The sequence below is a fragment of the Callithrix jacchus genome, chromosome 2 (assembly GCF_049354715.1).
Source record: "Callithrix jacchus isolate 240 chromosome 2, calJac240_pri, whole genome shotgun sequence".
NCBI classification, from domain to species: Eukaryota; Metazoa; Chordata; class Mammalia; order Primates; family Cebidae; genus Callithrix; species Callithrix jacchus.
The window spans coordinates 113474624-113490997 of NC_133503.1; the positions used below are offsets into that span (position 1 = coordinate 113474624).

General features: G+C 39.3%; 1 protein-coding gene across 1 annotated transcript in view; it reads left to right on the forward strand.

Moving 5' to 3' along the window:
* The window catches only part of LIX1 (limb and CNS expressed 1), a 51259-nt gene that overhangs the window by 18945 nt on the left and 15940 nt on the right, over nt 1-16374 (forward strand). The window lies entirely within an intron of this gene.

Genomic DNA, 16374 nt, shown 5'->3' on the forward strand with positions numbered 1-16374 from the left:
CCAAAGGCACATTTTCAGGTTATTTTTTTGTAGTGTAAGTCTACAGAACTTAATGTCACATAACTTTTAAGACTAACTTCATATCTGATACTCTTTGTATTTTTACATTTATGCTCCCTTTAAACATATTAACTCACTCATTTATTGTATCCTGTAACCGAGTGTATCTGTCATACACAGTTTCAAATCCTTCATTGGGTGAGGGAAGGGTATAATTTAATAAACAGACCTGCAAACCTATGCTGCCTAGGGGAAGCCAAAGAAGGATTCACAGGGAATATAAATGTGAACTGAGGCATTCAGTTGATAATGTCTTGGCCAATGGGAAAAGGGAATGGCATTCTTAGCATAGGAAACCACAGCATTTTCAGAACTAGGGAGGCATAAGTGTCAATGTGTGTGGCAAGGAATGGTGGGAGAAGACAGGTTGGCACTCACATCGAATCCTAAGAGATCTTCATACTTTGCAAAGCAGTACAGGTTTTATTCTACATAAAATCAGAACCCTTGAAGGTTTCTGAGCAGAAGAGTGATATATTCAAATGTACAGAAAGATGTCTCAGGTCACAGCATGAAGATGCTTTGTTTGGATTTAGATGATTTAAATGGCCAAGAGGCTGACAGTAATGAGTGCCAAGCTGCACACACAGTAGGTTCAGGAGGTAAAGGTGAAGGGACTTCGTTAGATGATATTTTCATGCCTAATGAAGTCTCTTCACCTTCACCTTTTCCAGTAGTCAGCCCTGGCTTTGGCCACAGGGTGGGGAACACAGGAGAAGGTGGAGTGGGTATATGAAAGGTGAGGATGAAGTCAGTATGAAGTACCTAGAAGCGAAACAGGGAAGAGCAATTGCCCTCTCCCCTTCCACCTCCCCCCCAAAAAAGTAGGACCTGAAGCTCAAGTAAGAGATGTGGGTTGAACTTCTACATTTCTAAGCTGAAGCCACAGCTACAAGGACCGCTGCCAAGTAAGGAAGTGTAGCATGAGAAGATGATTAAGGAACAGGTCTTAGGAACAGGTTTTTTTTGGGGGGCGGGAAATAAAAGGAGAAAAAATTTCTCTACAAAGCCCAAAGATTGTCCAGAAAGAGACACAGAACCAGAAGAAGGAATTTATGGAAACTAAGAGACATGACATCTTGAGACTGAGGATGCAGTCAACAGGGGTCAGCCACAGTGCAGATGTCCAGTGAGATGTTTCCATTGACTGAGATGAATGTGAGATCTATATTAACCTTCCAAAGAGTAATGCCAATCGAGAAAATGAAATACAAATTAGATTATAGTAGATTACAGTTGTTAGAGTAAAATAGGGGCTTAGGAATAGAGACAGTGTCCTTCAATAAGGATTTAGAGGGCTCCTTCCTACTCTTGTGGTCATTACTTCTTGTGAAAATAGGACAACCTTGCCTATTGCCCAGTGGGGAGTTCTGGTCAAACTGACATCAGTGGCTTCCAGACATCCAAGCCATAGTTAAAGCTGGGAAGGACAACTAAGGCTAAGCCACGGAATATTCAGTTCTCAAATAGCCTGCAAAGATAGGCCAGAATCAACAAGATGAACCGCTCCTGAATATAAAATATTTAAAAAAGTTCCAAGATTGAATCAAGATGGATTAGACTTAGCACATTCTTCAAACTCTTTTCTAGTCTGAAATTCCCTAAAATATCAAAGACATGTTTTAAAATAAGTAAATTCACAATAGTGCTAGGCAAGAAGGAAGGGTGCCATTGGAAGAGATGAACTTTGAGCCACTTCTGGATCAGAGTATTAGGGGCAAAGATGCCACAGTCTAAACATATATAGGAGAAATGTACTGTGAAAGTAAAGAAGAACTAGAGAAACTCCAGGATCACATTAACAAATGCAAAGAGCAGGAGGCATTCCTGGGGTAATCGTAAGGCAAATCAAAGAACTGCTTTCAAAACTTCCGACCCATCCAGCCAGTGAGGTGTTGACTTCCCAACTCTGAACAGTAGTCAGCAGCGGGTTTTTACCTTTGGTGAATGAAAGTGAAGTGACTGATGAGGATGATTTGAATGTGGGTACAGAAGCCTCAGAACAGAGCCTGATGTAACCCTTGACACCAAAAACAAGGATGAGAGGCAGCAAAGAGGAAAGAAAGGCAGCCATTGAGGAAGATGCTCTCCAACCCACGTGTGCCTGCAGGTCCATTATCGAGCATCCTAAGGTGAAGTCTGCCAGTCAACACACCCCACTCAACATGAAGCACCCCAGCAATCCTCTCATTCAGGGGAGACCCACTCCTTCTTAAGCATAGAGAAAGGTTTTGTCAACCACCTAAATTATTGTACTTATTTGTCCATGTATGTCAATGAACTTAAGATCACCAAACATTTGAGGAAAAACAAATGCATAAGAGAAAAGACCAAAGACAAGCAAACAAAAGAACAAAATGATTCAAGCAGCACAGAATATAAGAGTATTACCGTTAATATCCTCAGAAAATGTTGAGAGGATATTTATTTCTAAAACAGCTATTAAAAGGGAGCAAGCAGGGAGCAAGAAAATTAAATATGATTGCCAAATTAGAACAATAAAGATAAGGGATTAAAGAGGAGCAAATAGAGAAGAGGACATAGCCAAATTAGTAAGGAATATTTAAGTAAAGTCTTCTAGAACTTAGAGAAAAAGACAGCGACGGAAGAAGACAGTACAGGAGACATGCAGATAACTTCTGTAGGTAAACATTAATTTAATAACAGCTCTAGAAAGAGACAAAGGAAATAGAGGGGAGGAAATAAATAACAGAGGCAATTTTCTTTGAGTTAAAAAAAAGCATTGTCAAATTGAAATGGTCCACCATATTCCAAGCAGAATCATAAGCAAGAAAAGCACAGCTCTGTGGTTATGTGGGATGTAGAGATAGCATTCTGCTTAAAAGGTAGATCAAGGGACTTTTTTCAATACTGTATATGTACAGTATCTATTTTTAAAATTAGATTGAACATACGCAGAGCTTTAGGGAAACGTTAGGGAAGCTAATGAAATAGGACAGACACTGGCAAACTTGGTTAACAAAATAAACTGCTGCTTTGAAAAGACAAATAAGAAAGATCTTTGGCATTTCTGATTAAGGAAAAAAGACATGCCACACTAAGCATGAAAAAGAGGATATAATCACAGGAGTGTAATGTAAGAATACTATATAAATCAGTATTTATCAAAACATGAAAACTTAGATGATATGGTCTACTTTCTGGGAACTCTTTACAATCTTTGCAACTCTTCCTTTAGCATAACATTTATTTCAAAATAAAAAGTAAAAAGGGGGGCTTCAATCACTCCCTATTACTTTCTTATTAAAGCCTACATTCCTTACTCTGGCAATAAAGATTCTACAGCTGCTTCAACTTTGGCTTCCAGGTTTGTCTCCCAGATTTCCTCTTCTGACATTGATGCTTCTACCTAACTGTTTCTCATTCATGTCTTGACCTTTTCTAACCATTCCCATACTCACATTGAGATCTACTTAGGAAATGCTATTGCCACCTTCTCTTCATGTCAAAACACTGCCATTCTCTCCCAGGACTCCACAAAAACATCATGTTCTCCACAAGTTTTCTCTGAATCTCCCTGATGGAACTGTCTACTTCCTCTGATTTCCCAAAGCAGTGTTCTCTGTTTCTCTATTAGGCTTAATGTTTTCCACCGTATGCTCAAGTTACCTATATGCACGTTCTTTCCCTATCATGAAATGTAAGTTCCAGGAATGCGGTGTATATCCTTATGTTCCCCATGACCTCAAGCACTGTGTTTTGCAATAAATTGTGTTAAGACAGTAGCCAAATGAATGAATAACAAATCCAAAGAATAAATGAAGTTAATTGTTGTCCATTCTTGTATGTAACCAATAGTCAGCTAAGATTTCCCCCTAACTCTGAAAGATAGTGGGCTAGGAAAGAAAAGTCAGTAACAGTAAAATCAGCTGATACTATTTTGTCCATATCTGTGGTTAAAGTTATGAAAATGGATGAATCTAAAAGTATTGATGAAAAAGACCTTCTAATTCTCTCTGGATTTAATGTATGCATAGCAACTTTTTCCCTACCCAACTCTTAGGACCACGAATAACCAAGATTTGGCAGTACTCACACCCAGGCATGCGTTATATTTGTTCATACATGCATTATAATCTATCTAGAATATAATGCATTTGACAGATTGGTGAATAGATCTAGGAAATATGAGTGTAAGAAATTCTAGTGTTCTTGTTTTTGTTTTTGCTACCTGGAGAAATATAAATTTTTGTATCATCTCATAAATTTTGACCCAAAATGATAGCACCTCCCTTAGGTGATAAATTCAACATCCTCCTGTTGTCTTTAAAAAAAAAGAAAGAAATAGGAAACAAAATGAAAAACTGAACACTTCAGCAGGGAGCCTCTGGGTGATTTCTCTGATCATTTTAGGGTCCCCTTTTCCTTATGTTTAAATCATCATATTTTAAGGTTCTCAGGAGGATTGTTAACATCTTTGCTTAAAAAGATCCAGAATTTCCTGAATCAAACATGTTTTGAAAATGTGCTTGTGTGGTTGGCTGCCAAATCTGGCTCCTTCACCCATTTGGCCCTCTAAAATATGACTTGAGAAGGAAAACCAAGGGGGAAAAGAGAAAAAAAAAAAACATTTTTCCTAAAGCAATGTACTTACACTTTTCTTTGTCAGTTCAGAAACCATCTTAAATGCTATTTTCACCATATAACATTTCATCATGTTTTTGCCAGCAGTTGGACGGTAAGAGCCTACATGCTCATTCCTGCAATGCCTTTCACATAATCAAATGTCACCCCTGTGCACTGCAAATCATTTCACCATGGATTATTAATGCCAAGACCATGTGCTGAAACATGGAGAAACCATTATGCCAGCAGTAGCCTTCTTACTGAGCCATGGACGTCACCACCAGTGGTGCCCAGTAATTGAAAATACTTGAAGTGGAGTATGGGACTGGATTGTAGGACTAATCCCTCTGGTTTCAGGCAGTTTCATGAAAGCTGTAAGAGATTATGCTTATTCATTCTTTAGGAAAGTGGTATTCAGACTGAACTATAGTTTTCTGATTAATCAAAGGAAAGCAGTCCAGTCAAAGGCCCTGATGGACACAAACCACTGGTTTTTATGCAAAGAAGCCTCTCACTGAAGTAAATGGGAAGCTTGTGTCCATGAAAGCTAATTAAAGAATTTTCATTTAGCCTTGACACCACAGCCTATAAAAAACAGAAACAGAGAAAGAAAGAACAAAAGAAAGAAAGAGAGAGCAGCCACAGCTCTGCCTTTAGACCATGCCTTCATAAACTACTACAGGATAGAAAAAGAGAAGTGAAAATAAAATTTTATTTCTGAATTTATAAACAACAAGTAAAATTATCTACTGATTAAAATTATTTTTTCAGAAGTTGTATTGAAACACAGTACTTATGGATCTTTTATAAATAGAAATCATCTTCTAATATTATAAGCATTAAGTATTTCATGTATTTCAGTCATATTTTCTTCATGCCACTTTTGCCTAGGCAGTTAATCCTTCCCTAGCCACATGTTGCTACCATGAAAACTTGCAGTAATTTCCATTTGTTTACAGTAGAGCAGTGCCAGGGCCATCAGATCCACGTCTGGCTCCCCTCTGGATGAGCTCAGGAGGAAAGCCACTGATTGCTGCAGCAGCTGTTTGTGCTTCCAAATCCAAAAGGGGAACTGGAGTGTTTTATCTTATTTTATATTTTCATTTAAAATGTTTGTGATTCAAGTTTTGCTTTCAACTCAGTGACATGGTCTTCCACATAGAGTCTGCTGGAATGACTTCAATTAATGAATTTCATTCTTATTTTGAGAAAAAGCAAAAGTGTTCTTGAACATAGTACTAGAGCACGTGATTATGTATGGGCATGAATTATGATTGAATAAAAAAATGCCTTCTGGCAAAAACATTGATGTGATAGTTCAATCTAATTGGAGTGTGAGGCACCTATTCATTGGGGCCTTATACCTTTTTCACATAAGTATTTTGTTGTTGTTAAAATGGTTTGACAGAAAATAAGTACAGGTATTAGGCAATAGGTTCTGGTACTTAGGCTAGTTGAATAATGCCAGACTCGAAGAAGTTGAGACATTGAGTTTTTCCATAGGTAAACTGTTGATTGACTTTCTTTCTCCCATTTGTAACCAATGTTTGAGGCTGCAAAACAGGGCTGCAGAACAGTGAGATGCGGGATAGAACACAGCACAGACGAGCTCCTTGCAAACCTGTCTCTAAATGGCAATGAATTCATTGGATGGGTTTTGATTTTTATGCCAATCTGGTTTTCAAACCAAAGCTGTTGCCTATGATGATACCTAGAAAACCTATTTTTCCAAGGAGCATACAGCCTTAAACAAGGTTAAGATTTTGTTTAGTTTTAGTTATTTAAGGCAGTAAGCACACTTCACCTGCATTATTGGACATAAAAAATGCATTTTATACTTTCAGGCATTAAATGAGTCTTCTCAAAGTCCAGGGAATTAAAAGTACATTTAAATCACAATAAATTAAGTTTATAAAATTAAGTTTTTCCCAGGAGAGAATGACTAAGAGAAAATTTGATTAATTCATACACTTGACTAAATGGAATCGTAATGCTCTTTTTGCTGAGTATTAAATAAGGTCTGGCCTTGACATTCCATATCCCAAATAGAGATTTAGTTCCTGCTATAAACTTGAGACTATTGCCCAGTACTAATGCTGTTTTAATGCCTAGTATTTCTATTTGAAATTATCCATGACCTCTTCTCTGCCTCTAGGGTGGTATACCTTGACTCAGATGGACGACATGCTATGCAATGTAACTTAACTTCTAAAGGAGGTATTCCTGGTGGAAATCTCCACAGGAAAGCATCCTGTTTTATAACTAATGAGACTCAAAGATGGGAAGGTTAGTTATAACCATTTGAAAGTCATATGTCAGCTAATTATCAGACTTTATTGACTTGCCCATGAAATTAGGAGTGCATATTGTTTTAATGAGACCCTTTATTTATTCCCCAGCCTACTTCCCTAACTTTAATCTGTTTCTTTTTTATATTAAGCAAAGTGAATAGAAATGCTTGACCTCCAAATACAGAATGTAGTGAAAGAAATGCTTAGGAAAGGCCCCAGGGTAAATAAAGACTTTGGACTATCTCCACAGGAGTCTCCCAGCCCCTAGTTCATTAACTTTAGAAAGATGCTCACTGGCTCAGTGAGTGGCTGAGTGGGGAAGAAAGTCTGACTCCATCTCTCCCTACCTCCCCTCCCATCCCTCTTATGCAATCAGAGCCAAGTCCTTTCACATCAAAGCAACTATAAAAATAAACCCAAATCTTGAGCCCTGATCAATTCATCTTGTCTTCACCTTAACTTGAAAAAAGAAAAAGAATAAAAGAAAAAAGAAAAGGAAAGGAATAAAACCTCAAGGAGCAAAGCACAACATAGGCTTGTAATAGTTACCAGGGATCTTGGTCTAGGTATGTATGCAGAATAGCGTTGCAGCAGAGGTAAACAAGGAGAAGGCCAGATGGTTTATATTATAAAAATAACATTCTGACCCACCATATGCATGAAACATTTCTTTCAGTTGACAGGAACTGGTGAGTTTTCTCTGAAAATTGGACTCCCAGAGCAGTCCCTTCCCCCACACCTAGCTAAGACCCCCATCCCCAGCATACACAGGGCTCTAAATTGTTCCCAACATATTTGCAGCCAGCCTGACCTATGGATAGACACGATATTACCTTGGGTGACTGAGTTCCAACGGTTGCCCTTTTTCACATTACCATCTGGAAGGAGAAAAAGTGCTAATATAGCCACAATTAGATAAATTGGAACACATGCAAATGTTCATGTTTCGGTCAGGGTAGTCAAGGTTTTTAAAGCACTGAAGGGTCCGTTGCAGCAGGGCCTGGTTTGTGGCATTCTTTATGCTGAAGGCTTGCTGTCAGGATGAAACTGAGGTGTTGGTGACACTGACCAGAGCTGGCAGGCAGTATGCACAAACTCTCCAAGTCACTTGCTAAAAGTCAGACTCCCAGTCACAAAAGCAAAATGTTCCCAACCACCTGAATGACAGAACCTTACAGCCTAAAGGATTTGGGCAAGAATTCTCACCTCTCACAGAGTCAGTTTATTTGGTTTTGCCACCTGCAAAGACCCAGCTTTGGAAAACCCCTTGGGTGCCATGTGCTATTGAATGAATGCCACCTAAATAACACTGACCTGCCCTTGACCCCAGTGAGGAGAGCATCTTCAGCTTTGAATCTGCAAATAGATACAATCTGTCACATTAGCTATTATATTACTCTTCTTCTTTTTTAAATTCTTCTTCTTACAGACTATGTTTCAACTCCTTGACTACCACTGGGACCCACCAATAAAAATGTGCCTAAAATGTGTTTGATATATTTTAGATCTGGAGACCCTTTTTCTCCTGATGTCTTTAAAACACATGTATAAATAATTCTAGAAAATCTGTTGTTTAAGATGGAGAGAGGCTGGGCGCGGTGGCTCAAGCCTGTAATCCCAGCACTTTGGGAGGCCGAGGCGGGTGGATCACAAGGTCGAGAGATCGAGACCAACCTGGTCAACATGGTGAAACCCCGTCTCTACTAAATATACAAAAAATTAGCTGGGCATGGTGGCGCGTGCCTGTAATCCCAGCTACTCAAGAGGCTGAGGCAGGAGAATTGCCTGAACCCAGGAGGCGGAGGTTGCGGTGAGCCGAGATCGCGCCATTGCACTCCAGCCTGGGTAACAAGAGCGAAACTCAGTCTCAAAAAAAAAAAAAAAAAGATGGAGAGAAAGTTACTTGTATCGATGTCCTTCAATATGCATTCCTAAAGAAACCACTCTAGTTGGAATATAAGTACAGTAAAACCTTAGGATGTAGGAACAACTACTCAACACATGTATCCTGCTTATTTTCTAATACAAAGCATAGAAAAAAATCATTAGTCAGATGAGGGCTACCAGGAAAGTTACTGTTTCACATCTAAATTGCTTCAGCTTGGCTAAAAGATGGGTCTACAATCAGTAATATACCTACAAATAGTTTTAAAGTATTTTATGAATAATTAATAATAAAACTAAATTCATATTAGGCATTTCTATTTATAACACATGCATGACTACCAAAATTTTATCTCAATTAGTATAAGAACTTCTGTTCATGCTAAAGAGCTAACTAGCCGTTCTTTTATTTCAGGACAGCCTGCTGGTCAACAAATTAATCTTGGCTGAATCTTGACATTACATAGTGTGACACCCTGGAAAATAATCCTAGAAGAAATAAAAACTGTCAAGCATAAAAGTTAAATTAAGACCTCAGTTAGTTAAGTTAGCAGTGCTTATGTACTTCCTAAGGCCCTAATTTTAGAAGGACTTTTTAAAAACCTGAATGCTACTTTCCTTGACTCTTGGGTAGAAGCAGTTTCTCTAATAAGAAATTAGCATTTCTGATGTTAGCAGAAGTGACCTTAAAATGAAGACAATGAAGCTTCTGCAGAGGCTCCTTGTAAGTCACAATGCCAACTTTTTTAATTTTTGATTTCATATTGTTTTTCTTAAACAAGGGCCCCCAAATTGTGTAAGCCTCAGGCCCCACAAAACTTGGTTCTGCCCCTGCCTGTTAGAAATGAGATGTGGCAGGCGCAGAGGTTTGGGCAACATTCCTCTAAGAGTAGTCATCGTCCACGTGTGTCAGAATCACCTGGAAATCTTATGATATGCAGATCCCCCCCGCCAACCGTGATATAGCTGCAGAGATTCTGATTCAGTAGGTCAGCTTAGGGCTCAGGAATGCACATGTTTAAGAAGTTCCCAGGTAATTGTACTATGGACACTAAAGTCTTCGAACTATTGATCCAAACTCCTGGCCTAGGCTTGGCAGTAATCTTCACAGTATACCTGACAGAGTCCCGATGGCTTGTTGGTCATCTAAATTTATGATAAAATACAGGGCCAAAATGAGCTGGTCTTGGGGGAAATTTTTTATTCATCAGAGCTGGGGAAGTTTATTTTTTGTTTTATTTATTTATTTTTGGAATTTTAGTACAAACAAGGTCTCACTACATTGCGCAGGCTGGTCTCAAACTCCTTAGCTCAAGTGATCCTCCATCCTCAGCCTCCCAAAGTGCTTGGATTACAGATATGAGCTACCATGCCCAGCCAGGGAAGTTTAATTTAAACGACTTTTATTCCTGAAGAGTTAGCAATATATCTTGAAATGTTAAGCAACCTTATGTGGTAGAATTACAAAATCTCTTGGCCCCGTACTTAATCAAGACAGTACTTCTGGTTAGAAGGAAGATTCTTCCTACAGGGTAACATTTGATCTCTGGTCTAGTCACAGCTGGCCTTTCTACCTCATTTACCTTTTCCCTATAGTCCAGGAAAGCATCCAAAGAAGAACAATAGGAGGGAGGAAGATATTGAGATAATTTCAGCATCTTCCCATCCTCAATGAGTACCATTATCTCCACAGTGTACTGCATCTTCCTTGGCCTTTTCTTCTAAACAAAGTCAAGTTTGTCACAGTAGGAGATATCCCTGTAGTCTTATATCAAAATGACCCATAAAAGAGCAAAGTTGAAGCTTGCTTTGTCTAAAATACTGTACTGATTTAGGGACTGCTATGCTACCTTAGGCAAATTATATATCCTCTTTATTCCAAAGTGAGTGGCCATTTCTATGAAGAGCAAAATAGCAAAGTGGTTAAAAATCTGGACTGTCGAGTCAGACAGACCTGAGGGTAAATCTTGTTTCGTTCACATCTTAAGGTGCGTGACCTTGGGACGTATAACCTCTTTAAGCCTCTATTTCCTCAGCTGCAAAGTAAGGATAATGAAAAACCAGCTTTATAGGATTGTTGTGGTAGCAATATGTGATAATAAATAGAAAGTGCTCAGCATAGTGCCAAGCACATAGTGCCAGCACTGCAGATTCCTTTCATTGAGACTTCTTAATTACCTGTGGTGAGCAAAGCCTTTGTATTAGTTATCTATTGCCGCATAACAAATTGCCTGAAAACTTACAAACATGTATTGTCTTGCACCATTTCCAAGGATCAGGGATCTGGAAGCAGCTTAGCTGAGTGGTTTTGACTCAAGGTCTTCTGGAAGGAGGTTGCTTTTGGTAAGCTGTCAGCTGGAGCTGCAGTCATTTGAAGGCTTGCTCAGGCCTGGAGGATCAGCTTCCAGTCTTACTGAGATGACTGCTGGCAGAAGGCTTTAGTTATCTGCCATGCGAGCCTTACTATGGGACTGCTCATAACATGACAGTTGACTTTCCCCAAGCCAGTAACTTTTCTCCTTGATTCCACTTCTCTTCTCTTAGAAAAAAAGGCAAGTGGGACCAAGATGGAAGCCATAGTATCTTTTATAACCTAGTATGGGAAGACATATGCCATCACTTCTACCATATTCTATTGGTTATACAAACGAACCCCAGTGCAGTGTAGGGGAGGACTACATAAGGGTGTGAATGCCGGGGGCAGGGGTCACTGGGGAATCTTACAAACTGGCTACCACTGCCTTTGCATAGCTTTCCTGAGCAATGCCACGGTACTCTTTTTCTTTTTTACTTTAGTTTTAGATCAGAGCCAGGAGGCTTTGAAATGATTATAGTGGTTTATAATCTACCAGCAAATGAAAGGCATCTGAACATCAAGATAAATGTCTGAGTGAGGTCTGCTGGCCACTCGGAAAGCATATGGTTCCATACGCCTAAGAAATCCACAGCTGACTTTAGTAAAATCTGGCCTATTAAATAACCCAGCTCTGCACTTTCACAATGTACAAAGGACAGAAGTTGTCTTTCTATATTAACAAGTAAGAATGGTTAACAGAAAAGACACAGTTTACAAATCTATATTTATGATTAGAGCCTGGCTGAAAAATAGCAAGAATAAACTGTATACCCTGGGAAGTCTAAGTCCAGCAGGCAGTTACTTTGAAATAACATCATACTTCACTCGCTCCCCAACTGATGTCTTTGACGACTGGTTTGGGCACATCCATAAAGTGTCCTGTCACTTACCGTATTTTATTTTCTTACAGTTTCCCACTGTTTGATAGTAACTTTAACAATGCCTGTTCTTACAGCAACATTCACATTCTGATTTAGATTGCAACCAAGTAGATTGTCGTTTGGCTAAATTTCTTCCCCACGTAAAGATCGTTAGGGGTTGAGAGGTCGCATTAAAAGATCCCTAGAGAAAAATATGCAGCCCTTACTGGCTGGGATTCGTAGTTCCAGAATTTAGAAGAAAGCGGCTGGTTAACATTATAGACATTTTGAAGTACTTGTCTTTCAGAAATGCCAAGAACAATAGCAAGAAAAGCCCTTTGATGGCTCAGAATTTATTTTATTTTATGTACTTATTAATTGGAACACTTTCTCCCCATTTTAAGCAAAGATTCTGTACATTGAAACAATAAAATAAGCATAGACATGTGTCTGCTTTAAAATCATGATATTGGTTAGGTCTCTGTAGTCCTTTTTCATGCTTTCTAAGTTAAGGCTCGTTCTGTTCTCTCAGCCAGGCTACACTTTGATCTCCGAGCCGTGCTATTTGGTTGTAAACGTATGTGGCGCTTTTGATCTAGTACTTAGCTGGTCTTATTTAAAATAGATAGCTTCTTTTATCTAACTAGTGTTTACTAGGTCTCTCTCTCCATAAAAGATGGTTTAAACTGCTATTAATTAGATAGACGTTGTTTCTGAAGAGTGCCCAGATCTGAATCTAATTGTCTAAATTCTAAAACCCCAAGAGCTCTAGGATAGATTTTATAAAGGTAAATTCCTATTAAAACGAGGTGTTCCTACAGATGTCAGGTAATACGTGCAAAAACATTTTTAAAGGGGAATGGATTTTTCCAAAGAATAATAAACATACCCTACGCTCAGGCAAAAATGGTCACCTCAAAGTATCTGAATGCAATGACCAATTATTCCTCTGAAATTCATTAATATATTTTATATTACTAAGTTATACATAACATAGAGGGTTTACTGAAATTGCGCCCATTTAAAAAAATAAAAGGTATATATCTTTCATTCTTTTCTTTATGAGGATTTCTTGAACATTATGTCCAGTGCTTCAGTGACTTGTTTTTTAGTTTCCTAGGCTGTATTGTTGCTAATTCTGCAAACTAGGCCACAGGAGGCAGGAGACAACTAACTCATAGGCTCTGCCTTTAGGGAGCTCACAGCCAGGGGATGGCAGGGGTAGAGCACTGGCAAACAGTTACAGTGCAGTGGGTTCAATGCCTCTCTTTCCCAAGAGTCGGGGAAAGCTTCCTAAAAGAGATGGCACTCAAGCTTCAGTGAAAGATTGGTGACCCGTCTTATAAATTTTCAGCCAAGCCCATAACACAAAGCCAATCTGTCTTGTCAAAACCATTCTGGTTTCATACACGTCACCTAAAACTTGGACGAGGTCTAAACCTTGAATGGCCTTGCTCTCTAAAGCTTCCCCCAAATCCTGCTGGCTTGTTATTCAACACCAAGAAAAAAAAAGCCCAACTACTTTCCACACTCATTTTGGAACTTTAGCTCCATTCTTCATTCAAAGGCTATATAGAAAATCACTCTTTTGTTATAAGAGTGAGTTTTTTGTTCTAAGTTATAATATTTTCTTCTGCCTGCCCTTAATTGTTCTGCTTTGTTACGTTCCTGGCAAATGTTGTTTGGTTGGTTGGCTTTTGTTATTTTTTTCTTTGTGTTTAATTCTCCTCAGTGTCATGTTCTTGCCATTTCAAAAGTCTTGTAATTACTTCACCAACACACTTACCATGTACAGCACTCCAAGCGCTGAGCTTGGCTCAGTCAGTGGAGGATGCTCAAGAAATAGCTAAAAACAGTATGGAGATTCCTTAAAGAACTAATAGTAGAACCACCATTTGATCCAGCAATTCCACTACTGGGTATTTACCCAAAGGAAAAAAATATCATTATATGAAAAAGACACATGCACACTCATGTTTATAGCAGTACAATTTGCAATTGCAAAGCTATGGAACCAGCCTAAGTGTCTGTCAATAAATGAGTGGATAAAGAAAATGTGGTACATCATGGAATACTACTTAGCCATGTAAATGAACAAAATAATGTCTTTTGCAGCAACTTGGGTGGAGCTGAAGGCCATTATTCTAAGTGGAGTAATTCAGGAATGAAAAAACAAATATTGTATGTTTTCTCTTATAAGTGGGAGCTAAGCTACAAGGATGCAAAGGCATAAGAATGACATAATAGATTTTGGGGATTTGGGGGAGAAGGTTGGGAGTGGGCAAAGGATAAAAGACTACATAATGGATACAGAATATACTGCTCAGGTGACAGGTACACCAAATTCCCAGAAGTCACCACCAAAGAACTTATTCACGTAACCAAAAAGCACCTGTATCCAAAACTATTAAAATAAAAAATAAAATAAAAAAGGAAATATATGGGGGGGCAGTGGCTCACCCCTGTAATCCCAGGACTTTGGGAGGTCAAGGCAGCTGGATCGCTTGAGCCTAGGAATTTGAGACCAGCCTGGGCAATATAGTGAGACTCTATCTTTATAAAAAATGCAAAAATTAGCCAGGCATGGTCCCAAGTACCTGTAGACCCAACTACTATGGGGGAGAATCGCTTGAGCCCAGGAGGCGGAGGCTGCAAGTGAGCTAAGATTGCACCACTGCACACAGCCTGGGCAACAGAAAGAGAATCAGTCTTTAAAAACAAAAGTGTATGAGGGCTCCTCCTAGGCCTGGAGGCTGGGAGAGGGGGTGGGCAAGAAGTTACCCATAGTCAAGGACAGGATCATTATATAGGCACTACTGTTCTAGAAGGTTGAGGAACAATCACAGAGAACCTGGAACCTGGCTTCAGGGCACTCCAACTAGGTTTGTGGAGATGGGGAGGAGAGATAGGTCTCTAGAGGACATGAGAGCATAAGTCTGGAGTGTTCCCGGGATAGTGCAGAGATGGTCAATATAGGGCAGACAGGATGGAGGCGGGGATGTTGTGAAAGCAAATGAGAGGGATTTGGCCTTCGTCTGTTGGTGATACAGAGCCCTTGCTCTGTGAAGCTAAAATGAAACGTGATCTTTGGTATATTTCCTTTTCTTTCCCATCAGTCATCAACAACTACTGATTCTGAGAATCATGCATTTTGGGTAGTAGGAGCCTTGGAGATCAGAGAGTCTTGCTTCCTTATTTGTCCAATGAGAAGATTAGCTCCCAAAGTTCAAATGGTACAGGTTTCTAAGGAGCAGAGCCGGGGTGCCTGGTCACCCCACTGACCAGGACCTGGGCCTGGACTTCTCTTCCTGGGACTTGTTTCCCCCCTAGGAGTCCGGGATTCTAGACACTTATTCCTGAGTCTACAGGAACCTGTAGGAGAGAGGCCATCAACTTCTGAGCTCTCCAAAAGGTGTGGGCTCCAGGGACAGTCCAGTACTCATGGGGCATGTCCTTGTATCTGCACTCCCAGGATCCATGCCAAACCAGAACTTGAATAATGGGAGTTGTTAGTTGTTCAGAGACACAGAGGACAGAAAAGAATCACAATGCATTGACCAGATCCATATGAGCCACAGAAGCCAGTCTAGGAGGATGGAGAGCAATATTATGTTTGAGGGGAGTGAATTTTTTTTATGAGTCACTAATCATAGGCTGCCTATGCCCCTAACTTCAAGAAGGTTTGAATGGAGTATGTCCCACCAAAACCACATGGACTGAGAACAAGGGGGAAAGCCTAGTCCTCAAGAAAATCAGGGATCTGTTACTAGAAGGAAGGTGGAGGGTAAACATTGGAAATTCAAAAGCAAAAGATATTGACAGCAGCACTCTAGTACTAACCTGAAGATAAAAAGGTCTGGCTGGCCTGTTCTCGTAAGTGCTACTATGCGCCAATTATTGTCAGTGCTTTATTTATATTAAACAATTGATCCTAACCTCAACCTTACAATTATTCCCATTTTATAGAGGAGGAAATTGAAGTGCAGAGAGACCAACTGACCTACTCAAGGTCTTGCAGTAGTTAGTAAATGCCAGAGCTGAAACTTGAACCCAAGCAGCCTGACTCTAGAATTTGTGTTCTTAATTATTGTGTTATAAGTATTTCCAATTTCCTTGCTTTTCTCCTTTCTTTACATTTTTTTCTCTGAAATAGGGATTTGAGGAAGTCCCTGATAATGAATATAAATTATCTAGCACACAATAATAGCCATTATTTATTTATCATTACTCATTAACAGAGTATGCAAAGCTTCTGACATATAGTAGACATTCAACGACTATAAAATAAGACAAAAAGTAATTGAAGATCAACCAAGATATTTGCATGGACTCTAGA